The sequence below is a fragment of the Equus quagga genome, chromosome 1 (assembly GCF_021613505.1).
Source record: "Equus quagga isolate Etosha38 chromosome 1, UCLA_HA_Equagga_1.0, whole genome shotgun sequence".
Lineage (NCBI taxonomy): Eukaryota > Metazoa > Chordata > Mammalia > Perissodactyla > Equidae > Equus > Equus quagga.
Window position 1 is genome coordinate 136,301,935 of NC_060267.1, and position 24,245 is coordinate 136,326,179.

The 24,245-nt window shown below is 41.2% G+C and overlaps 1 protein-coding gene across 2 annotated transcripts in view; it reads left to right on the top strand.

Annotated features, from left to right (window-relative positions):
* Positions 1-475: 475 nt before the first annotated feature.
* IP6K1 (inositol hexakisphosphate kinase 1) overlaps positions 476-24,245 on the top strand; it is a 53,087-nt gene continuing 29,317 nt past the window's right edge. Inside the window, exon 1 of one of the 2 annotated variants that reach the window (XM_046668975.1) lies at positions 476-639. The gene's annotated coding sequence lies outside the window, so the exon portion shown is untranslated. The other variant, XM_046668981.1, reaches the window with a different exon arrangement.

Genomic DNA, 24,245 nt, shown 5'->3' on the forward strand with positions numbered 1-24,245 from the left:
TGGCGTGACCTTGGCTCGGCCTCAGTTTCCTCATCAGTGAACAGGGGACAACAATCCCTTCCCTTCAGGGTGGGTGACAAAAAAAGCAAATAGTACACAGAAGACATGCCCTAAGTGTGAGCGCAAGTGTGAGAAGACGTTGTCGGCTCCGCAGGCGCGCAGGGCTTGCAGACAGAACAAGGGCGCTACGGTCTCGGACTCAGCAGCAAAAGCTTTGCCTCTAGCAGCTCCGGGAACGATGCGCATGCGCCAACCCGTGCCGTCACAGTCACGTGCTGAGGCGTTCGGCATTGGCTGTGAGAGGCCGGCTCTGACTGACAGGCAGGCCGACCTGTCAGCAGGAAGCACTCCCGGGGGCGGTGGGCGAAGAGGCTGTTAATTGGAGATATCCTCAGCTGGGGGCGGGCTCTTTGCCGTCCTGGTTACTATGACGCCTGGCCCCCGCCCCCTCGGCTGGCCGCCATCTTGTTGTTGATCCGTACCCAGTGGGCAGCGCCGGGAGCTGGACCGAGCGGCCGGTGCGGGGCCGCTGTTGCGGGGCTCAGCCACCAGCACTGCCTGCCAGGGGGCGGGCCGAAACCAGGAGGCCCGCGGGGCCCAGCTCCCCTGGGGAGCCGTGGGCGCCCGCTGCCCGGGCCGGTGAGTGACAGGAGTCGGGCCGAAAGACCGATCTCACGGCGGCGGGGCGGCCGACGGCGGGCGCGGGGTTGGAGCGGGCGCGCGCAGGGCCAGGGTGTCATCAGAGCGTCGCTCGCGAGTCCTCATCGGCCGCCGGTGGAGCCTCCGGGATGCTGTCCCCGAGGCCAGGAGACGGCCTTGGGGTGGAGGTCTGAGAGCCCCGCGCCAGAGGGCCGGCCTGCCGGGTAGGGGGAAACAGGACCGAAGCCCTGGGCTACGCTGACCCGCAGCGCTGACACGTGTTCAATGCCAGCCAGATGCTCTCCGGGTCGTTGTGTTCCTCCCGGGTAAGAAATAAACGTACCTTTTTCTTAGATGTCGCCCCTGCGAGTGATTTTCAGACCGCTTGAGACTAAGACTAGATGAAACAGGCAGGAGCCCCCGCGAACCAGGCCGGCCAGTGTCACTGCCCTCTGATTCTAGCAGGGAGAAAGCCCTCTGCCCGGCGCCTGCGTTCTGTGCTCCTCGGAGCCCACCGTTTGCTTCTTCCTGAAGGTCTTGGTTAAATGTCCATGATGCTCGAATTTTATCTTGGAACAGAATTTCTTTGGTTCTCTACCACCACTTTTTGGAGTTGTGGTAAGGTCTTCCTCTTTTTTGCTGTAGGAGAAAGTGAATATTATGGTGATGACTTGGTTGCTTTTAGCTTCTAAAGAGAGATTCTGCCAGTTTAATCAGGAGACAAAGGAAATCCAGGAGTTTGTTAGAATCAGAAAAAGAAATGAAACTTCTTTTTGTCGTTGTGGATGGTATGAAACTGCCAAATTAACTTTTAACAGACTAAATGTATCTTGTCCAATTAAAACAGACCAGTAAGGCTCCTTTCCTGCAAGGGTGGGAGGGTTAGAGACCCTGGGCAAGGTGTGCAGGTCCTAGGAAGAGTTCTGAATGCTCCAAAACACATCTCTCTTTCCCTTTGGTCCTTTGGCTTCTCCGCACAGACTCCTTGTATGAGGTCACGCAAAAAGCCTTCATGAGACGACTAAAAAGTCAAGTGACAATACTTTGTGCACTTGTGTCGGACTTTGTCACCTCAGAATATTTGGTTTTGAGGGAAACCACCTCCTTGATTAGGAGATCGTTTTGGAGAACAGATGCTGAAACCAGAGGAAGCTGGGGGCATGTCGCTGTTTGCCTTAGGTGTGAGAAGAGGCAGCAGTTGGGTAGTCTTGAGTTATTTATTTCATTGCCCTCTCTCAGGCCAGTTTTTGAATCTTCAAAGAGTTTTGACCTTGGTGAGACCAGTTCCTGGGGCAGTTCTTGACGAGAAAGGAGGGATATACTTAAATATTAGGAGCTTCTCAAAATTGCCCCAAGCTAACCCTCCAACCCCTGTTTGATTAATGCTTCCTTTAGAAAGGTAAGGCAGCTACAGGGTTAAATTCTTGCTGGTTTCTGTTAAAATAACCCTAAGTTAGGCTCCTAGCCTGTTTAGGATATCAGACCTCTGTGAGATGTGGAAAGAGACAGATTGTCTCCTTAGTCAAGTTCACAACACTAACTTTTGCGTACACTTTTAGGTGGTTCAAGGGCCCATTAAAGTACATCCACAGTCTAATCCTATGTTAGAACCGCTGCCCAAAGGAGATGATAGAATACCCGAGAACTTTTATTGCCTTTGTTTAATGCTTTTACTACCTCATGAATATTTATGAGGAGTAGATGATGCTTAATTCAGCATGGTATTATCCAGCAGTAGCTAATAGCAGTACTTCTGTGCTGGGCATTTTTAACCGCAAATGAGTAAGATGTTACAATGGCAGACCATCCACTTTATCCACTTAAACTTCTTTGTCTTTATGTAGTTCACCTGTAAATGTCAACACTTTTTATTTTTTTATTTTTTTTGAGAAAGATTAGTCCTGAGCTAACTGCTGCCAATCCTCCTCTTTTTGCTGAGGAAGACTGGCCCTGAGCTCACATCTGTGCCCATCTTCCTCTACTTTATATGTGGGACGCCTACCACATAGTGGCGTGCCAAGCCGTGCCATGTCCATACCCGGGAATTGAACCGTCAAACCCCGGGCCGCTGAAGCAGAATGTGTGCACTTAACCACTGCGCCACCGGGCCGGCCCCTAAATGTCAGCACTTTTAACTGTTGTGAGCAACAGACACACTTCACAGACTATGGAGATCCTACAGTGAAGTTAGAAACTACTGCAGGCTTATGGGATGAGATCTGAGTCCTAATGTGGCATTGAAGGTACTGCTGCCCAGCTGGCCCCAGCCCACCTTTCCAGGGCTTATTCTAATCCCCACTAACCAAATGGTTTGCTAAATATTTCATACACGATATATCCCTACTCAAATCCTCTTGCCAGTTGAATCCACTGGCATTTGCCCCTCTTTGAGATACCCTTTTCCTTCAGCTCCACTTCTCTTTTCTCCAGAGTCCAGCTCTAGTCTTTCCTACTTTCTTTATGAAACACTCCCCAAACATTCCAGCGCCTGGGGATGCTTCACTCCCTCTGAACTGTAGTAGCATTATTGCCCTTAAACAAAAAACAAAATAGTATTTGCTCACTTAAGAATAATTTTTTGTTTCCTTTCGTAAGACCTAACCTCTTTCCTACAGAGACTGTATTTTTGTGTCTTCTTGTACCTGTGTGTAGTAGATGAGGAATAAATGTTTACAAAAATGTGTGAGTTAGAAACACTCTCTGTAATTAAACAGGAAATGGAGGGAAGGGACAAGTAGAAAGGGGATTTGGTGGCCATGGATTCCACCTCCTACCCTGCCTGAAGTACTTGCATGTGTTGACTCTAGCACCTTATGGAGGCCTGTCTTCAGTGCTGGAGAACTTGTTCTGAGTGCCGAACTGAGGCCTGAAAACAGAAAGTAATTCTACATTTCAGAAGAGGCTGTGTGGCCCACCCCCTTCCTGGCTAAGATGCCAGTTTTTTTTTTTTTTTTTGAGGATGATTAGCCCTGAACTAATGTCTGCTGCCAATCTTCCTCTTTTTTTTTGCTGAGGAAGACTGGCCCTGAGCTAAGATCCATGCCCATCTTCCTCTACTTTATATGTGGGACGCCTGCCACAGCATGGCTTGCCAAGCAGTGCCATGTCTGCACCCGGGATCTGAGCCGGCGAACCCTGGGCTGCCGAAGCGGAACATGCAAACTTAACCACTGCGCCACTGGGCCAGCCCCTAAGATGCCAGTTTTGACTCTTGGAAAACGTGTTGGGTGAGCATAGCGCCAGGTGTTGAGATTCTTGGACCCTCTTCTTGTTTGGGTCTTGGTCTCACTGCCATCATGGGCTGCTGTAAACATGGCAGTAGTATTTGCTGCTTGCCCTCCTCCCAGTGCTGCCCAGAGACTATAAGTAGCAGTGATGGGCAGAGCTGGGGATAGGTTGCACAGTGCACGCTGTCTCTGGCTTGGAGCAAGGGAGCAGTCAGGCATTTTGTATATTTGTCCCAGTGGATCTGTGTTTTGTCCTGATTTTAAATCAGATTTCGTTTCCCTTCTCCTACTATAGCAGGATTTGAGCAGTAGATTCTGGGTGGGAAAACCTAAGACATCTTGGTTCTTTTACAAGTAAAAAGATGTTAGATCAAGACTTCTGTTTGCTGCTGTGGTTTGAAGTTGCATTTATGTAGGAGGCATTACAGATGAGTTTTGATGGGAACACATGTTCACTTGAGTGATGGATCCCTGTTAGGAACTTTGTTTTGTTGAGTGCTTAGAAAATCTGCTGCTGATCTCTTATGTAAAAGTTTTATTTGTGGGTTTAGCTCCTTTATTCCTGTCCCTTCATTTACAGATGGTAGGTAGATCAGGGGAGCAGGTCTAGGACTGGACTCTTGTCAAGTGTAAAATTTGATGTCAGTGAATAAGAACACATTGAAGTCCATAAAAATCTGGGTGTATTATGATCGGATGAACATTTATAAATGACTTACTCCATAATCAAAAAGACAGATAATGATAAGTGTTGTGAGGATGTGGAGAAATCAGAGCCCTCATACAGGGGTGGTGAGAATGTAAAGTGATGCAGCTACTTTGGAAAACAGTCTGGCAGTTCTTTACATGGTTAAACATAGGGTACTATAGGATCCAGCAGTCCTACTCCTAGTTATCTACCCAAGAGACATGAAAACGTCCACACAAAAACTTGTATATGATATTTATAGCAGCATTATTTATAATAGCCAAAAGGGGAAACAACTCAGATGTCTATCAACTGATAGTGGATAAATAAAATGTGTATACATACAGTGGAGTATTATTTAGCAATAAAAAGAAATGAAGTACTGATGCATACTATAACATAGATGAGCCTTGAAAACATTTTGCTAAGTGAAAGAAGCCAGACACAAAAGATCATATATTATATAATTCCGTTTATGTGAAATGTCCAGAATAGGCAAATACGTAGAGACAGGACGTAGATTAGTGGTTGCTTAGGGCTTGGAAGTGTATGAGAGGGTAGAGGAATGATAACTAAAGGATATGGGATTTCTTTTTGAGGTGATGAATATGTTCTAAAATTGTAGTGATGGTTGTACATATCTGCAAATATATTAAAAACCATTGAATTGTGCACTTTAAATGAATGAATTGTATGATGTATGAATTATATCTCAAAGTTGCAGATAAGTAATGTATATTCATTAGTTTAAAAAAAGCTAATATATAAGGAACAAGAAATAAAAATAAAGGATCATCCATAATTTCACTGTTAGTGTTTTAGTGTATAACCAGACATTTTTTCCCTGTCTCTTACAACTTTTACAAAAATGAGAGTATGCTATACATCCTGATTTCTACCTTTTTGCAGTCAGCAATATATTATAAACATCTGGGTTAGTAAATGATGCATTTACGTCAGGGACCAGCTAGTAGTAAATTAGGGAAGCAGGTTGTAGGGCAGTGGGGAGTGGTAGGGTCTAGGGTTAACTAGTTAACACAGACCCTAAAGGGTCACTGTTGCTCAGTTCCAGCCAGTTGTTGTGTTACTAGATCTTATGATTTTTTCTTTTTTGGAAAGAAAACCAGAAATCTGTATTTTTATGTGAAATTTCTTGAATTTTAAATTTGGCAATGAATTAAAATTTGAGCTGCTTCACTGGCCAAAGAAAACCCTTTGCAGACCAGAAATGGCAAAAAATTTGAATTGCTTGGTGTGCGCGTTCTCAGCTGAAGTGGAAGAAGGCAACTCAGCCTTCTTGTTTCAGCTCTCCTGCTGTAAACAAGTGTCCTTTTTGTGGTCTATCTAGTGCCATAGTTTTTCATATTTTTATGTTTTTTCTTAGTGATTTCGCTGCTTAAATGGCTTCCAAGCATAGTGCTGAAGTGCTGTCTGATCTTCCTAAGCACAAGAAGGTGATGTTATGCCTTACGAAGAAAATCTATTTGTTAGATAAGTTTTGTTCAGGCATGAGTTATAATGCTCTTGGCTGAGAGTTCAGCATTAATGAGTCCACAATGTATGTATATTAAATAAAGTCTTTAAATAGAAACATACATAAGAGATGGTATATTGTATGTATGTAGCTCTAGAAGGTTATGTATTGATTGGCTGACAAAAATTTTGTGGAGGCTCACAGAAACTTAACCTATGTTTCCGCAGGAGTAGTTGCTCGGTATTTGCTAACTTGGTGTTGGTGGTGACTATAGAACATAACCACTGTAAATAATGAAAATTGACTATATAGGCTTTCGTATCTGGCTTCTCTTGCTCTGTATGACGATTTCAAGGCTCATCCATTTTGTTGTGTTCCTTTTTATTGTTGAGTAGTATTCCTTTTTATGACTATACCATTTGCTGATGGGCATTTGAGTTGTTTCTAATTTTTGGCTGTTATGAATAAAGATACAATAAATGTTCTCACGTAAGTCTTTGTGTATGTATATGTTTTCATTTCTCTTCAATAAATGTCCAGCAGTAGGGGCTGGTCCACTGGTGCAGCGGTTCGCACATTCCGCTTCTTGGCGGCATGGGGTTCGCCGGTTCAGATCCTGAGTGCGGACATGGCACCGCTTGGCAAAAGCCATGTTGTGGTAGGCGTCCCACGTATAAAGTAGAGGAAGATGGGCATGGATGTTAGCTCAGGGCCAGTCTTCCTCAGCAAAAAGAAGAGGATTGGCAGTAGTTAGGTCAGGGCTAATCTTCCAAAAAAAAAAATATCCGGCGGTAGAATTGCTCTGACTCAGACTGCATCAGAGGGACACTGTTTCAGGAAAAGTTGAAGAGCACTCCTGTGGGCTCTGGGCCCAATTTTGTGGTTATTCCTCTCTGATAATCCTCAGCTTGAAGCTTCATTTAACATTTTTACCAGATTTCCAGATCTACCTGAACTAAGAACTAGTGGTTACTCCATTGAGGTGAGAAGTTGAAATAACCAGGAACTGTTGCAAGTGTACACAGGCTTCTAGATTGAGGGGTTCTATTTGCTTTAGAACTTACTTCAGTACTTGTCGTGTTTCTGGATTTCTGTTAATTGATGCAGGCCGGGAGGCTTCTTGGTCATCCACGGGGTTCAACAAAATTCATCCTTCATTTCTCTCTGGAGCCTGGCCTTGGTAGTTTGTACCTTTGTAAGTGTTCAGGCCCAGTTACCACAGTAGATACTACCTCTTTAGACTGTTGGTCATGTGGCACATATTTCACTACTTTAAAAAGTAACGTGAATTAACTTTAATTCACATGTAACTTTTTAAAGCTTCAGGCTTTCTTGTCTGATGATCTTCCATGTATGATATTTGAAAACTAGTACCAACAGAGGGTCCTAGCTAAGTGTTCTAGATTTTAATTTCTGGGAGTGGCAAGCAGGGCTTTGATGATGACTTTTCATCCCTTAAATCCTCCCTCTCATTAAAAGTCATTTTCATACTTGCCTATTCATAGCTCTGTTTGACATATTGCATTCTGTTTCACCATTGACTTCTTGGGCCAGTGTTCAGAAGCGACTAGTTTCTTCGTAGCCAAGAACTTGGTTATCAGGATCCTCTTTTAAAGCTTCCCAAATGTCTTAAAGAATTAAATAGGTGGCCGGCCCTGTGGCTGAGTGGTTAAGTTTGCGCCCTCTGCTTCAACGGCCCAGAGTTTTGCAGGTTTGGATCCTGGCCACGGACATGGCACCACTCGTCAGGCCATGTTGATGTGGTGTCCCACATGCCACAACTAGGAGGACCCACAACTAAAAAAATAGGCAACTATGTGCTGGGGGGATTTGGGGAGAAAAAAGCAAGAAAAAAAAAGAAGATTGGCAACTGTTGTTAGCTCAGGTGCCAATCTTTAAAAATAAAACAAAGAATTAAATAGATTCTTATGGAGCTGCTAAAATGATATTTCCTGGGTGGAAGGTAAGGTGGGGATTTAAGATGAATGAAACTATCATGTGGAAGTTGGTCGAAGTGAGAAAATTACTCTTTAAATATTGCTGCTTTAGAGGGCATTTTTATTAAAAAATTTTAAGTGTTTTATAAGCTGTTTTATTTATAGTTTACCATATTTTTTATAGTTTATTGGCAGAGAGACCAATCTGTAATAGTCCTCTGACTTGATTGGAATCTTTATTTCCCAGTCTGCATGTTTTTCTTTTGAATAACTAAGTGGACAAGACAAGGAATTTCTTTTTCAACAGCCCTATGAGACAAGTTGTAGTACATTCATTTTATATTTGAGAAAGCTGAGAATAAGATGTTTAGGCCACCCAGCCAGGGAGTATCAGTGCTCAGACAACAGTGCCCATGCCTTGTCACGAAAGGTTCTGCCTTCCAGTGTTAGCTTAAGCACAGATTTTTTTTCCCCTCAAATGATTAGTTTGCCCTGTTAAATTTGTTTTGTTTTTAAACTCCTTGAAGTATAAAATACATATAAAGTGCACAAAATCTGATGATTTTTTTATACATGTATACATGTCTAACAACCACCCAGATAAAAAATTAGAACCTTTAAATAATTCGGCTTTTTAAAAAATAGACTATTTTTAGAGCAGTTTTAGGCTTATAGCAAAGTTGAATGGAAAGTACAGAGATTTCTCATATACCCCTTGCTCTCACACATACATAGCCTCTCCCATTTTCAACATCCCACACCAGAGTGGTACATTTGTTATAGTTAATGAACCTGCATTGACACATTATTATCACCCAAAGTCTGTAGTTTGTATTAGGGTTCACTCTTGATGTTGTATACTCTGTGGTTTTTGACAAATGTATAATGACATGTATCCACTGTTACAGTATCATACAGAATAGTTTCACTGTCCTAAAAATCCTCTGCACTTCTATTCATCATCCCTCCCTCTCCCCCATAATTATACAGTATGTAGCCTTTTTAGATTGGTGTCTTTCACTTAATAATATGCATTTAAGGTTTCTCCATGTCTTTATAGAGCTTGATAGCTCTTTTTCTTTTTAGTGCTGAATAATCCATTGTCTGGATGTACCAGTTTATATATCCACTCATCTAATGTAGGACATCTTGATTACTTCCAAGCTTTGGCAGGTTTGAAAAATCTACTATAAACCTCCATGTAATAATTTGTTTTTTTGTACAAAATAGACTTCGATGCTTATGTTTTCCTTTGAATGAAAAGCTCTTTTTAAAGAGGGGCCAGCCCCATGGCCAGGTGGTTAAGTTCGTGCTCTCCGCTTTGGCACCCCAGGGTTTCACTGGTTCGGATCCTGGACGTGGACGTGGCACCGCTCATCAGGCCATGCTGAGGTGGTGTCCCAAATAGCATAACCAGAAGCACCTGCAACTAGAATATACAACTATGTACTCGGGGGCTTTGGGTAGGAGGAGGAGGAAGAGGAAGAGGGGCCGGCCATGTGGCCAAGTGGTTAAGTTCATGCACACAGCTTCAGCGGCCCAGGGTTTCGCCAGTTTGGATCCTCGGCATGGACATGGCACTGCTCGTCAGGTCACTCTGAGGTGGCGTGCCACGTGCCACAACTAGAAGGACCCACAACTAAAATATACAACTATGTATTGGCGGGATTTGGGGAGAAAAAGCAGAAAAAAAAAAAGATTGGCAACAGTTGTTAGCTCTGATGCCAGTCTTTATTTTTATTTTTTTATTGAGTTAATGATAGGTTACAGTCTTGTGAAATTTCAGTTGTACATTAATGTTTGTCATTCGTGTTGTAGGTGGACCACTTCACCCTTTGTGCCCATCCCCCACCCCACCTTTCCCCTGGTATCCACTAAACTGTTCTTAGTCCACATTTTAAAATTCCTCATATGAGTGGTGTCATACACAGATTATCCTTCTCTAGCTGGCTTATTTCACTTAACATAATTCTCGGGTGCCAGTCTTTAAAAAAGAAAGATAAAGAAGAGTAACATGGCCTTTCATATTTGTCGTAAATTTACGTAGATGTTTAGATTCAGAACCTATTATGAAGTGGCCCAGATAGAGCTTTTTCCTTTCTTTTACTTTAGCTTTCATCTACTCAACTTCTCTGTGCTTTAGTTTCCTCGTCTTTTCAATGTTGACAACTTTTCCTTTCCTCTTAAATAGCTTTGCACCCTGATGTATTACCTGAGAAAAACTGGGCTGTGGGTAGGTAATCGTTTACCTGGGAAAATGTAATCTGTGCTGTTGAGCAAGCCTTATTGCTGTATTGGGGGCTTTTTTATTTTTCCTCCTCCTTCTCCGCAAAGCCCCCCAATACCTAGTTGTATATTCTTTTTTTTTCCCCTAAAGATTGGCACCTAGGCTAACGACTGTTGCCAATCTTCCTTTTTTTTTTAAGGATTGGCACCTGGGCTAACAATTGTTGCCAATTTTTTTTTTTTTTTTTGCTTTATTTCCCAACCCCCCCCCCCCGCGGTACATAGTTGTATATCTTAGTTGCAGGTCCTTCTAGTTGTGGGATGTGGGACGCTGCCTCAACGTGGCCTGATGAATGGTGCCATGTCCGCGCCCAGGATCTGAACCCTGGGCCACCGCAGCGGAGCGCGCGAACTTAACCACTCGGCCACGGAGCCGGCCCCTAGTTGTATATTCTAGTTGTAGATCCTTCTAGTTGTACTATGTGGGATGACGGCTCAGCATGGCTTAATGAGCGGTGCCATGTCCACGCCCAGGATCTGAACCGCTGAAACCCTCGGCCGCCAAAATGGAGCATGCGAACTTAACTGCTTGGCCGCAGGGCCGGCCCCTTTTGTGGCCCTTCTTGAAATACTAGCCCTTGTGGACTGCTGAAGGTCTACATCTTGGAGCTATTTGTAAAACTTCTGGATGCTAAAAATCCTTATCAAGAATATGAGGGTGAATGAGAAAATACTTCTACAGTATCATGAGTTGCTTTTAGGTACAAGCACTTAGAGGTGATAAAAACAAATTAAAACCAACTTTCCTTTAAGGATTTTTTCTTTTCAAGTATAAGACGGTAATTGGATCATACCCATTGAACAGAGCTGTTTAGGTTTCTAGTCCTCATATGACCTAAGATTAAGATAAATCCTTCATTAGAAAAAAGTTCAGGGGCCAGCCCGGTGGCACAGCGGTTAAGTTCTCACATTCCGCTTCTTGGTGGCCTGGGGTTCGGTGGTTTGGATCCCAGGTGCAGACATGGCACTGCTTGGCAAAAGCCAGGCTGTGGTAGGCCTCCCACATATAAAGTAGAGGGAGATGGGCACGGATGTTAGCTCAGGGCCAGTCTTCCTCAGCAAAAAGAAGAGGATTGGCAGTAGTTAGCTCAGGCCTAATCTTCTCAAAAAAAAAAAAGAAGAAAAAAGTTCAGATGATTCGTTCTGCAGTTCTTCATTTGACTAATAAGTGATAAAAGCCAGGCAGGGGACTTCGTTTCTCCTCTCTGCTTGTCTTGGAGCCCTTTGGTAACTGTACCCTTTGTTCCCTGCAGCCGTAATTGCTGTGTCTACTGAAGAACATGTGAGTGGCCATGGTATACTGACAGCCTTGCTTTGCTGTGGTACTTTCTTCCCATGTCAGTTATTTTGTTTTTGTGTACTGTTACTTCAGTTTTTCCTTTTAAAAAATACACATTGTGTCTTAACAAATCTTGTCAGTGGAGCTCCACAGAGGCCTTGCATCTAAACTATAAAATTGTCTTGGTAGTTGAAGTGATGCCAACAAGTTTGCTTCTCTGCCAGGGCAGAGAGTGGGAGAGGGTGGGAGATTAATAAATTAATTTTATAACGCAAGTAACTGCTACTGAAGTTAGATGTTGTATTTTTTTCTGTTATTTATTGCTGAAGGAAACATTTTCAAATGCTTTTCTCAGAAAGTTTTCTCCTGACCATGGACATTGATGCTGTTTGTCAGCACTCAGTGTGTTTCCCCGGGAATTTGAAACCCTCCAAGATTATATTACCACCCTTGAAAACATTGGAACTATCATGTGAAGGTTTCCAGGATACTATGCTTTTTTCAGGTGGGATAGATACAGAATCTTAGACATTTTTTAGAATGTGGGGACTTTGACAATTATTGTATTCAGTTTCTAGGTGATGACTAAAATTGCAGAGAATAAGTGATTTTCTTAAGGCCATGGTTCTGAAACTCTTGGTATCCTGACCATTCAGTCTCTCTTCCTCATGCCCTGTGGCCTTGCTCTCTGCAGTGTGAAAAGGCAGGGAAGGAGTGTTGTCTCTAGTGTCTGAAAGGTTTGGGGTTCCCACATCATTTTGTAGAGACACTAAACTTGTTGAGCAAATGAACCTACAGTTGTATTGCTGAGAGTGCTAACCTTACTCAACCCTGCACCAAGTGATACCTGCCTCCCCAGACTAGACTGAAAAGATAGATCTTGGGGCTTTCCTAGGAACGAAGCAAGGAAAGTGAATGCTGGTGTTTTACATACTTTCTAGCTGTGGAACCTTACTTAGGCGAGTCAGCTGACTTCTCTGTATACTTCTTTGCTTGTAATATTGAGTTGATGATACCTACTCTCCCTACGTCATAGAGGATCAGATAAAGGGGAAGCTTGTCAGTGGTTAACTTATGGCGTGTTTTAGTTTTTCAAAACTGTTTGGGAATAATTTCATTTGGCTGTTGTAGTCTTGCCTGCTCCAGTCCACTCTACACTGCGGCCAGTGCAAATCTGAGCCCTTTTTTTGCCTAAAGCTCTTCAGTGACTTCTTGGTGGAAAGTGTGGGTCAGGTTCCAACTCCTGAGTCTAGTAGATGAGGCACTTCATCATTTGGCTCTTACTGATCTCTAACTGCATCTCTTGACCATCCGGCCTCAAGATGTTTCAGGTGACTCACTCCTCCCTCTGGGCATTTGCCCATGCTTTTATCTTCACTCTCCTTATCCCCTTCTTTCTGTCTACCTCCAGTTATCTTTCAGATTTCAGTTTAGATGCCATACCCTCTAAGAAGCCTTTCCTGACCCCTATCCTCCATCTTGGTTAATGACCACTCCTGGTGTTTTTATAGTACATTCTTCATTGTAACATTTACCATACTTTAAAAAATTGCTTATTTGCCTCTCATTTCTACCTGATGTACATCCTCATTTTCACTTTTCTGAGGGCAGGAACTGTGTTCGTCTTATCACTACAATATTTGTTCTGCAGAGTCTCACTCAATGTATATTTGATTATATACCTTAAAAAAGTTTTTTGCAGGTGCTATTTTAATGGTCCTTGATTGATTTGGAGACTTTATAGTTGCTGTTTGGATGCAAATTTGATTTGGTGGTGAGTATTCTGAAAATTATTTATAAAGACTTTGCTCAACTGGAGGATGTTGTGTGGATCAGAGCCAAGGAGCACACTAGATATTTCAGATAAGCACAAGACATGCATAGGCTGTTTTGATTTTTGATATTCTTCATGAAAGTTAATTTCTTTAGCGTAGAAAATTAAATGAATGCTAAGAAGTTTCTTCCGTGTTTGGGAAGATGTATTATAAAATATGTGGTTGGTTAGCTATTTTGTGAATGTCTCTAAAGAAAGTGCTGACCTTGGCCTTGGGGAGCCAAATATTAAGCTTGCATAACTTCACGAAGCAGAGTGTACCAGGCAGGGTTACTTGGACCCTTAAGCATGTTAACTTGGCTGTTTTACAGTGTTGTATTACTTTTTATTGGTAGAATTGTAAATAAAGCAGAGCTATGTGGATTTTATGTAGGGAATAACATTTCTTATTTTCAGTCTATGCTACTTAGCCTTTTCCACTCATTGAAAAAACTGCCAAGTTCCATTCAGGAGACAGAAACCACACAGTAATTTGAACAGGTAAAGTTTAATATAAAGAATTACTGAAAAAAAAAAGAAGATAGGCAACAGTTCTTAGCACAGGTGCCAGTCTTTAAAAATGAATAAATAAGTAAAAGAATTACTGACTATAACGGGATTGGATTAATGAGGGATTGGCCCCTCTAATACTTTTAAAGCTATAAAATGTCATCATTGCTTTAGCTGCATCAGTATAGTATATACTTTTAAAGTGTTTTCTCATGTATTATGCCATCCTAAAAAGTACATAGGAGAGGGGCCAGCCCCGTGGCCGAGTGGTTAAGTTCGCGTGCTCCACTTTGGTGGCCCAGGGTTTCACTGGTTTGAATCCTGGGCACGGACATGGTGCCGCTCATCAAGCCATGCTGAGGCGGCATCCCACATGCCACAACTAGAAGGACCCACAACTAAAAGTACACAACTATGTACTGGGGAGCTTTGGGGAGAAAAAGGAAAAATAAAATCTTTAAAAAAAACGTACATAGGAGAAATGGTCTCAGATCTAACTTATTGACAGGGAAAAGAAGTAAATTGGTATATTGAAGAGTACACAACTTCTTAATCATGGGATTGTGCTTGCTTCTAGGTTGAGTTCCACTCTTTATTTTTTCACATAGTTTCTGACTCCCAGAATCCTGAGAGCTCTACGTGTTCAGGCTGTTCAGTTCCTTATGTCACATGAGGGTCAGGAAAGAAAGCTGAGAGAGTGGAGAGATGTGGAACCTGCTCTTAAGGAGTAATGTTTCTTTGGAGACATCTCTACACTTTTTTAAGTCGGGAAGTTGTTATGGATTTGTGTAGATGACAGTTAGTTCCCATCTGTCTGGAGCTACAGATTGTCTATGAGGTAAATGGAAGTGCTTTTCTAATGTTTAAAGGCGCTTAAAAATAGTAATTCTGATGTTTCACTGGAGGGTAGAAGACAGCTGGAGTCTAATCTGCTTGAAGCAAACTATCGCATTTTGTGAGGCATTAAACAGGTCATTTACTTCTTATGTTCACAGGTTTTCCCCACACTCTCTATCACTTTGCATATTTCTCATCTGCTTCTGGGTACCCTCTAAAAAAATCTTTATCTACATGATGGGTTTTCAGATGTGTTATTGTGTGGCCCCCAGTGGTGTGTGGTTCTGAATGAAGGAACTGCCTATTGAGTTTGTGCCCTGAAATCTTCTTGCATTGTTTTCTGAATGTCTGGCTGTATAAGAATTGTGCTGTGTGGGCCTTGAGGGGGAGAGGTCTTGCAGGAGGGCAGGAACATAGGATATCAAGAACATGGTCCTTGAAGGAGAGAGCTTGAACCAGTCTCTGTCCCAATGTGGGAGTAGCAGCAGCTTATTCAAAAAGAGCAAAATTCAGTGGAGCTATATTTTGTGGTAGACACTTCCTTATATCCCCAACTATAGCTGAATACAACCCAGTGTCCATGTCTGAGGAATTTGATCTTTGATTGTATTTTCAGATAATCTGCAGAGTATTATACCATCAAGACGTTTGAGTGTGTGATCTCACCACCACAGGGAGAGTCCTCTGGATTGTAGCCGTATCTGATTTTTAAATGTGTGTTCCCTTTTGGTGCCTTTTTAAAAATAGTGCAGAATTCAGTGATTTAAAACTCCTTTGGGGTTCCTGACAGTTTTGTGGTATCATTGAGATACCACAGGAAAGACAGAAGCTATTTTATGGTTGCATAATTCCTAACTCTGGAGGTTTTTCTTGTTCTAAGCTAGTAATCATCTTCAGTGTATGTGTGGGGGTGGTTGTTAAATGAGGCCTCCAAGTACTCTAAAAAGCTCAGTGCTGTGACCAGAGCTTTGGCTTCACTTCTCCTAGGTCTAGGAGATTTTATTTCTGTGTTTTACCTCTTTAACAGCAGGGCACATGTGAATATCACTAGTACAAGGTAGTAGATTTGTACCTGGAGTAACCTCCAGTTATAAACCTAGTGTTGCAGCTAATTGAAATTTTGAGGAGTGATAAGAATTATTGTTATTTTGTTTCTGTTCTGAAATAGAGAGCACATTTTATTCAAAATGGTTATGGTGAGGGAAAATCCCAAGTAGAGAGGTATCTACATCAGTTTCCCAGCCACTTTAGGGTGTGTTCACCTCTGTGTCCGTCCTGTCAGTTTGCCTCTACTGTGTTCAGCTTCTCTTTTACTTGAGCTACAATAGGATGGAGGAGGAGAAAAGGAACGAGAATTACCAGTCACGTCAGAAACCTAGGTTGTGAGAACAGGCATGATACTCTGCCTTTGCATCTTTCTTTCAGTTGTGCAGCAGCTTCTCTCTTCAGCTTTGGGTCTTCACTGGGATTGGTAGTATGAGAGAAGTCTAGGAAACTCACTCTTCCATATTTTAGCATTTTAGAAAGTCTCATTTTAAGTGTTCTGTGGTTTGTGTGTTGTTTTTTTAAGAACAATTTCTCCTGTCCTTCTATGTGTGTGCTTTCTAGGTTTGACTATGTTTAGGTTTTGTTGTAAATGTGCTAGGCAGAGACTGAGCTGATTCAGGTATGGCTTGCCTGAACTGACTGTTTAGTGGTAGCACTGGCACCCCTTGGCGTCTTCTTAAAGAATAATCCCATACAAATGTGAGCAGATAGTGCTTCAGGTGAGAAACATGTTTCTTCTTTCTTTCGGTGTTTTCTCATTTTGATTTCCCCTGTATCACTTTGGACCTGTATTCTTAAAATTCTGTCCTCAAACCCCCTTTTTTCCACTCTCTTTAGCACAGTTGAGACAGATATTTTCAAAAGAATCTTTACTAAAAAACTACATCTGGGGAAGCACAGGTTTCTGATCTTCAGAAATCCTGTAAAAACAGGAAAGGGGTACACTGGATTCTAGCTTCTCTCTTTGTCCTAAATTAATTCTGTTCTGGCTGTTTCTCAATGGGCTGGCACATCTCAGGCCTCCTGCCAGGTTTGCTTTCCTCCTTGCTCCCTGTTTGTTCTCACCCCGGTGTCCTCAGGAGAATGTCACTGTGTCCTTTGCTCCTGGAATAGGACCCAGGAGTCTAAACAATCCTTCATCTCTTCTCTGAGGACAAACAACGAAAGAGATGCCTTTAAGCCTTCTTTCTCTTTTCCTTGCTTCATACCTCCCAGATTGCCTTAGGCCTTTGCACCCATTTCTGGTTTCTAGGTGAGGGATGTGCCGGTCCCTGGTAGATTGGAAAGGCAGGCTCAGGTTGACAACCCTATTTACCTTGACAACATTCCCTATATTTCCCTCCTCCTTAAAGGAGAACTTTGTGAGCATCTGCTTGAAACAGTCCACGGTGATGAGGGAAGGAGGATTGTCCCCTCCTACTCTTCTAAGTATACCTAATCTGTATCAGTGCCTACAGTCTCGTATGTAAAAGCAAGAATGGACCTGAATTTAAGAAAGCATTAGGTTCCCTTGGTTGTGTGCTTTAGAGAACAAACATAATTTCATGTTAGTTTTCTGCTGTAGTTTTTTTGTCCCTGAATTTCAGGGTATTTCCATGTCTTTTCCTGTCAGAGTCCACATCAGCTTGTTGTTTGTGAAATTAGTTAGAAATCAGTTTTCGTCAAGTCCAGAGCTATGCAACTCAGACTTTGTATGTTGTTCTTTTCTGTTAGAGTAATTTACCAGTCTGTTATGTTCTTTTTAGTTGAGTGATTTTGCTATTTTTCCCTTGGATTGTATCAGAGAATAAAAAACAAACTGAAGATACATTATTGCCAAAATTTTACTGAGCATTCCTGATTTGCCAAGTTTAATTTTGAAAAAACTAAGTAAATTTCATGTGATTTTTTTTTAAAGAGCGTGTTGTTTTGCCATTATGTTTTTAGTGCTTAAGTGGATATATTTAATTTAGAAGAGGTGGTAGAAATATTGGATATCTAAACCAATTTTTAGGAAATTTGCAAATATACTTGTGCAGTATGAAGGCACCAAGAATGCCTCTCTTTCTAAAAAGATTGCATATAAAATCTAGTTGGTTAATCTGAGGCTATAAAAATATGTTGGCTGTAGAATTTGCAATTCTAACCAAGCTTCTTAGAGTGCATGTATGCTGATCTGCATTTTGAGTGTGTAACTGTGCTCATCTGACCAACAAACTTCGTCGCTAGGTATTGTTTTGCTCTTGCTGAGACTGCCTTCCTAGTTCTTAAAATAGTCCTGACCTTATTCACCACCATATCTGATTGCAATTTCTCTTTCTTTGCCAGAGCTTTTATTTATTGCCACTTTCTAGGCTTGCTGTGTTGTTGAATTAAAACAAACAAACAGAAAAACTACTTACGTTGTATCTCCTAAATTTGGCTCAAGTTCTTTGATGTGGTTCATCCTTTATTTTTTATTTATTTTTTTTGAGGACGATTAGCCCTGAGCTAACTGCTGCCAATCTTCCTCTTTTCGCTGAGGAAGACTGGCCCTGAGCTAACATCCGTGCCCTTCTTCCTCTACTTTATGTGTGGGACGCCTACCACAGCATGGCTTGCCAAGTAGTGCCATGTCCGCACCCAGGATCCAAACCGGTGAACCCCGGGCTGCTGAAGCAGACTGTGCACACTTAACCACTGCGCCACTGGGCCAGCCCGTGGTTCATCCCTTAAAATTGAGGTCATCTGTATATTTACCTGATTTTCCCCTTGTTTGTCTTTTGTATCATTAATGAAAATAGTCTAATCCTCTTCTTCATCGGCTATTTTCTTTTTCTTTCCCTGTCTTATTTAGTTCTGTTGCTATTTCTATCCAGGTACATTTCAACCTGTTTTTCTTTCATATATCAAATCTTTTTAGAGTCAAAACACAGAATTTTGCTTCTCTTTATTTGTTGATTTGGACTTCTGTCCCATGGCCAATATACTTTGTTCTTTGTAAAGCCATGTTACCTCTTTGTTCTGGTTTTGGTAGCCCTAGATTAGAAGTCTGTAAACTTTTTTGATTTACAACACTAATTAAAAAAAAAAAACTTGTCCCTCCATAAACATTTTTTCATGTTACATACTTACCCTACTGTACACATCTGCTATATATATCTTATACATACATACATTTATTCAGCTGTTTGAGTTTTTTTTTAAGATTTTATTTTTTCTTTTTCTCCCCAAAGCCCCCTGGTACATAGTTGTGTATTTTTAGTTTTGGGTCCTTCTCGTTGTGGCATGTGGGATGCCACCTCAGCATGGCTTGATGAGCGGTGCCATGTCCGTGCCCAGGATTCAAACCAGCGAAACCCTGGGCCACCGAAGCAGAGCGAGGGAACTTAACCACTCAGCCACAGGACCGGCCCTCAGCTGTTTTTATTGTGTGGCTACCATGTGCCAGGCACCTCTCCAGGCATTTAGTATAAATATAGTAAACAAAACAGACAAAGAGCTTTTCCTTCATGGAGCTGACATCATAATGAAAATAATAAACAACAGACATTTATTTTATTTTATTTTTTGCCCTCAGGTTGTTTTGGAGCTGCAGTTTTGTTTTTTTTTTAAAAGATTGCCACCTGAGCTAACATCTGTTGCCACTTTTTTTTTTTTTTTTGTAAATTCTTCTCCCCAAAGCCCCCCGGTACATAGTTGTATATTCTAGTTGTGGGTCCTTCTAGTTGTGGCATGTGGGACGCTGATGAGCAGTGCCATGTCCACGCCCAGGATCCGAACTGGTGAAACCCTGGGCCGCCAAAGCGGAGCACGCGAACTTAACCACCCAGCCATGGGGGCTGGCCCCAACAATGGCCATTATTAATAATTAAGCTATATAATGTGTCATAAGGTGATAAGTGCCATAAAAAAGGAAAAGAGCAGATTAAAGGGGATGAAGAGTGCAGGTGGATTTGCAGTTTAAATTTAGGAGGTTAAGGTAGACCTCATTGAGAAAGAGACATTTGAGGAAAGACTTTTGAAGGAAATGAGGGAGTTAGCTACGACGTGGATATCTGGGGGAAGAAGGGTCCAGGCAGAGTGAATGGCTCGTGCAAAGACCCTAAAGTGGGAATACGCCTGTGTGTCTAGACAATATGTTTAGAGTGGGGTAATAAACAATGGAGAGAGGGGTAGGAAATTGGAGCAGAGAGAAAATGGGAGTGAGGAGGAATAGAATTTGTGCGATCTTGTAGGATATAGTAAGGAGTTGGAGGTTTTTTTCCCTTTTTTGTGAGGAAGATTGGCCCTGAGCTAACATCCGTTGCCAATCTTCCTCTTTTTGCATGAGGAAGATTGGCCCTGAGCTAACATCTGTGACAGTCTTCCTCTATTTTGTATGTGGGATGCCACCACGCTTGATAAGCGATGTGTAGGTCTGCGCCTGGGATCGAACCTCCGAATCCCAGGCCACCGAAGCAGAGTGCACAAACTTAACCACACTGCCACTGGGCCAGCCCCTGAAGTTGGACTTCTGCTCTGGGTGAGATGGGAGCCATTGCAGGATTTTGAACAGAGAAGTCACATGCTCTGACTCTCAGTTTCAGAGTTACTGTGGTTGCCGTGTTGAGAACAGACTGCAGGAAAGCCATGATAGAAGCAGGATACCAGTTAGGAGGTGAGAGATGTTGGTGATCACACCTGGGGGATAGCATTAGAGGTAGTGAGAAGTGGTTGGATCTGGATATGTTTGGAAGATGGAGTCAGTAGTATTACATGATATAGGGTTTGAGAGAAAGAGAAGAATCAAGAACGACTGCCAGGTTTTTGATGAGAACAGTTGTAAAAATGGAGTTGGGGGTGGGGAAGACTGCAAGTATTTTTTGTTTTTTTGGGTGGGGGGGATGAGTTCTGGCCATGTTAAATTTAGACTTCCTAGATCAAATAGGCAGTTGGATATATAACTTTGGTGTCCAAAAGAGAGGACTGAACTGAAAGTGTAGCTAGACAAGAGAGGACCAAGGGCTGAGCCGTGAGGCCTCCAATGTTAAGAGGCTGAGCAGAAGAGGTAGAATGAGCAAAGGAGACTGTGTAAAGGAGGACGAGGAGAGTGTGGTGCTTGAAGGCCAAGTGAAGAAATCAGATCAAGAAGTTCTCATATTTTCCTCCCACTTCTAGGGGACTGTGATGGTAATCATATCCCAGTTTGGAACCATTGCTAGTATGTTCTTCTCCTCTCATTTACTGTATTGACATCACGTTTTAGCACTATGAAGGCTTTTTGTTTTTTAATTAAATATAAGTTCAGAAAATAATATAATACTAATGTACTTGACACATAGATTTAAAAATGTTAACATTTTACCATATTTGTTTTCCAACTTCTTAAAAAGAAATAAAAAAATATAGGTAGAGCTGGAGTTTCCTTTTCTTCCTAGATACCAGTCCTCTCCTTTCCTTTCCTCCTCTAAAGTGGGTACACATCTTTCCATTCCATATCATTGTTCTTGTTAATACACATATGTGTTCATAAATTTGTGCATAATATAGTATTGTTTTATGTATTAAAATTTAAATGGGATCATGCTAGAAATAGCATTTTCAAAATTGGTTTTTCCAATTTGGTTTTGAAATGTATTTGTGTTGACTTACATAGATCATTAGTTCAGTACTGTACAATTTATGAATATACCCATTCATTTATCCATTCCCCCCTTGGTGGACATTTAGGTGGTTCCCCATTTTTTGTTACAACAATGCTGCAGTGGACATCCTTGAACCTGCCATTTTGGGCATGTCCTGGGTTACAAAGGGTGCACATCTTGGGTTTTGAGTTGCCATCAACAGAATAGGAGATGGACCATTTCTCCCTGGCTGGCCAGTGCTTGGTATGTTCAGGCTTTAATTTTTTGCCAATTTTGTAGGAGTGAAATGGTTTCCTGTTTTGATTAGCATTTCCCCAATACTTGTGAGGAGAGCATTTTTTTACATGTTTATTAACCATCTGAACCTCCTCTTTTTTCCATTTTCTGGGTTCTTCCCCATTTTTATTTATAGTAGTTCTTCATATATTATTTACTATTTTTTTGCTAAACATTGCAAATACCATCTCTTAGTCTGTCTGACTTTTATCTTCATTTATACAAAAAATAATGTGGCTAGGGGAGTGGAAATGAGGGAATTGCAGATGGGTGGGAGGGGTCTTTTGGGGTGATAGAAATATTGTAAAATTGGATTGTGGGGATTGTTGTACAACTGTGTAAATTTACTAAAAATCATTGCATTGTACACTTAAAATGAGTCAATTTTATGGTATGTAAATTATACCTCAATAAAAGCTGTTAAAATTTTAAAAATTTTAATATGGTCTTATTCATCAGTTCTTCCCATTGTGGTTTGTGCATTTATGTCTTATTTATGGAGTTTTTCCTAATCTGTTGTCAAAAGGCATTTAAATTTTTTTCTAATTACCTTAAAGTTTATTTTGCACATTTAGACCTTAGTATATAGGGAATTTATTCTGGAGTATTGTTGGAGGTAAGGATAGAATTTTATCTATGTAGAGTGTTAGTCTAGCCTTGTTTATGACTTAGATCATCTTTTCCCAGTTGATTAAATGGGTATTTAAATACTACTTCAATCGCACACACCACTCCCACGTCAGTATGTGTCTGTTCCTAAGATCTCTCTTCTGTTTTGTTCATCTTCTTGCCTCTCTTTGCAAAATATCCTACTCTATCTTAATTGCTATAATTTCATAAAGAGCTTTGCTATCTGGGAGGGCAAGTCCTCCTTTGTTACTCTTTGACATTGCTGTCTAGCTACATTATTTGGCCATGAGTCTTCCATATGAATAGAGGCAGCTTGTCAAGTTCGTCAGAAGAGTCTATTGAGATTTTGATTGAAATTGCAGTGCATTTCAATATCAAGCCCTCCCTCACATGAATGTGGTGTACTTATGTCTTCTTTTAGGTCCTTCAGTAAAGTTTTATTATTCATCTGGCATAATTTTTAAAGATTTATAGGTACTTTACAGTTTTGGTTGCTCTTGTAAATGGGATATATTTAAACAGTTCATTTTCTAATTGTTTTTTCTGGTATGGGGGATGTTATTGATTTTTTTTTATTGTTATTAAGCTCTAACTTATGGTAAAGTTCACAAATCTGAGCACACAGCTCAGTGGATATTTCTAGTATTCACCTGTGTCACCTCTACCTTTGTGCCCCTTCTCAATTAGTATTTTCCCAGAGTAACCACTGTTGTGGTCTCCATTATCATTGTGAATTTCATATAAACAGAATCATACCCCATGGCCTCTCTAGATTCTTTCTTGCTACATCATGCCTGTGAGATTCATCTGTGTTGTATATGGCAGTAGTTGGTTCTTTTTCATTTCTGTGTAGTATTCCATTGTATGAATATACCACAGTTTAATTTTTTTACACAATTAAATATCCTACTTATTAATTCACAAATAATAAAACCTGATAGTCATTTCACCTCACAAACAGCTTTTGCTTTGAAAAAGGAAAACAAATTAATATACAAATTTCAGCAATATCAGAAACTTTATTTTCCTTGAATAGAGACATAATTCATTTTGGAATTCAGTTATATGTTCAAGGAATTAGTTACTATAACCAGAAAGTCCACCTAACTGTTGTAACTATCTTTGCAGTGTAAATCTATTTCCACTTGCTGCTATTCACCAGTGAAAAAAATTCAACTTCAGATTCTCAACAAGTTCTTTTTAAAAATAGCCTCCTTCCCATTTTATACACTAAAATGTGGAACCAAAGTGTTTTAAATCAAATGAAGGACAGATAGAGACTTCTGTTGCGGGTGATGTGCAAACTCATAGGCATGACTGTGGGGGAGTGGTCCATTCATAAGCTGACAAAATTTTAACCATTTTAATATAAACTTCCAATGATCCAGAATAACTGATTCAAACAAACTACATTATTTCCTCTCTGAGGATTGTTCACCAGGATAACATGTAGAGAATTGTTGTTACTTTAGCCCCTCTTACTCCAGCATCCACAATTGCGAAGAACATCTGCTCCTTTCCCTCAAGTATTGTACCTCTGCTCTGCTCATAAGGGTGGTGACAATGCAGAAGATAATGCAACTATCACTGACGACCCCACAAGCCAAGCCATTGGTCTTTTGGTTAGGGCACAGTCTTTTTATGATAAGACAAAAAAGATTAAAACCACGTTGTGTATTTAGGGCGTAGAAGTTATCTACTGGGTCATATAATTTTAATCACAATATGATTTTCCCAAAACCCAAAACTTAATCTTGTCCAAAGTATCTGTTTTGGCAAGCCAAAGCCTAGCTTGGTGCTCTACTTCTCCCCCCTCCCCTAGGACCTGATTCAGACCCTAATGCAAACAACCCAATGAAAACCGACATGGTAATCAAAACACAGGGGTCTTATCTACTCTAATACATAAATATTAGATAATATTCTTGATTCGTTTTCATCTTTCAAGATGAGTTCGTTTAGAAAGCTTTACTACAAAATACTGAAATGTATCAGGCTTCCCCAGTGGGAATTTTCT